This window comes from Otolemur garnettii, unplaced genomic scaffold (genome assembly GCF_000181295.1).
Source record: "Otolemur garnettii isolate 467f Iridium unplaced genomic scaffold, OtoGar3 scaffold00011, whole genome shotgun sequence".
NCBI lineage: Eukaryota > Metazoa > Chordata > Mammalia > Primates > Galagidae > Otolemur > Otolemur garnettii.
In genome coordinates, this window is record NW_003852406.1 from 11,091,223 (window position 1) to 11,092,829 (window position 1,607).

General features: G+C 32.7%; 1 protein-coding gene across 1 annotated transcript in view; it reads right to left on the minus strand.

Moving 5' to 3' along the window:
* Nucleotides 1-1,607, minus strand: part of ADAM10 (ADAM metallopeptidase domain 10) — a 117,141-nt gene extending 115,534 nt beyond the window's left edge. Inside the window, exons 1-2 of the mRNA XM_023509983.1 lie at nt 1,421-1,607; nt 733-883 (exon numbers count right to left, since the gene is read on the minus strand). The gene's annotated coding sequence lies outside the window, so the exon portion shown is untranslated. The remainder of the gene's footprint in view (nt 1-732; nt 884-1,420) is intronic.

Below are 1,607 nucleotides of genomic sequence, written 5' to 3' on the forward strand. Positions count from 1 at the left end.
ATATGACAAGAGTACAAGTCAAATCTGTCAAGTGTATAACATATTGGCATAATAATCGAGTAAATGAGGTGAAAGCTATGTTGATGGTTTAATGTAACCATGTCAGACTGTATAAAAAAATAAAACTTAGCATACTGTACCCCACATATGCATGAATGTATTCATGATCTATGTGTATCTGACTTAATAAAATAAATAAGTAGAAATAAAAGTTATATAATTCTGAAAAAAAATCTGATTCATAGGCTCGGTGCCCAGTAGTTCAATGGTTAGGGCGCCACCCACATACACGGAGGCTGGCAGGTTTTATCCTGGCCCCAGCCTGCTAAAACAACAATGACAAGTGCAACAAGAAAATACCCAGGCATTATGGCAGGTGCCTATAGTCCAAGCTACTTGGAAGGCTGAAGCAAGAGAATCGCTTAAGCCCAAGAGTTTAAGGTTGCTGTGAGCTGTGACGCCAGAGCACTCTACACTCTAAGGTGACATAATGAGACTCTGTCTCAAAAGAAAAAAAAAGATCTAATTCATAAATTCAAAACTATTTAAATTTGGCTGTTTCACCAACAATATAAAAGAGCAATCCATTTTAAAAGGTATTTTTTAATGTTCATACCAAATTCCATTGGAAGCTGAATTTCCAAATAAAGACCCTTTACATTTAAGGGTATAAAGTTCTTATTTTGCCTTAGATTGAATATAGGGGAACTTGAAACATAGCAATAAACTTACCTTCCATGGGCATGGAAATCAAGACGTAAAAACTGGTCCTCATGTGAGACTGCTCTTTTGGCACGCTGGTGTTTTTGGTGTAATGAATCCACATTGTAAGATAATCCTTCATAATGTCTAATGTATTTATTTAAAGGATTCCCATACTGACCTATAAAAAATAGAAAACAGTTTGAATTAGTATCATCCTGAAGGTTCCTTCTAGTTCTAACAGGATCAATGATTATTCAAATAACTATGAATATTTATGAAACGATCTACTTAATTTCGATACTAATATTATAAATTTTGCAATAATACTTTTTTTTAATCTTAGTAGTAATCACAAAAATACACAGAAGTTTGGATGTTAGCTGTAGGTTTGTTTTAGATGCCCTTTATCAGGCTGAGGAAATTCCCTCTGATTCACATTTTGCTAATTAAAAACCATCAGAAACAGATGATGACATAGTTTTTTCATATTAGCTTAATAATATGATGAATTAAGCCAATTTTTGAATGTTAAGCCAACCTTGCATTCCTGAAATAAACCCCATTTGATCATACTATTAGATTCAATTTGCTGCAATTTTGTTTAGAATCTTTGTTATCTATGTTCATGAGAGATAACTAGTTGGAAGTCTTCTTTTCTTATACTATCTTTGTCAAGATTTGGTGCCAGGTCAAAAATTTTTTTGAGAAATATTACCTCTTCTTCAATTTTTTGGACAAATTTATGTAGAATTAGTACTATTTCTTTCTTCAATGTTAAGTAGAATTCACCATTAAAGTCATCCTGGCCTGGAGTCTTCCTTGTGCAAAGGTTTATAACTGCAATTTCAATTTCATAAATAGACAAAAGAATTATTCAGGTTATCTATTTCTTCTTGAGGGAA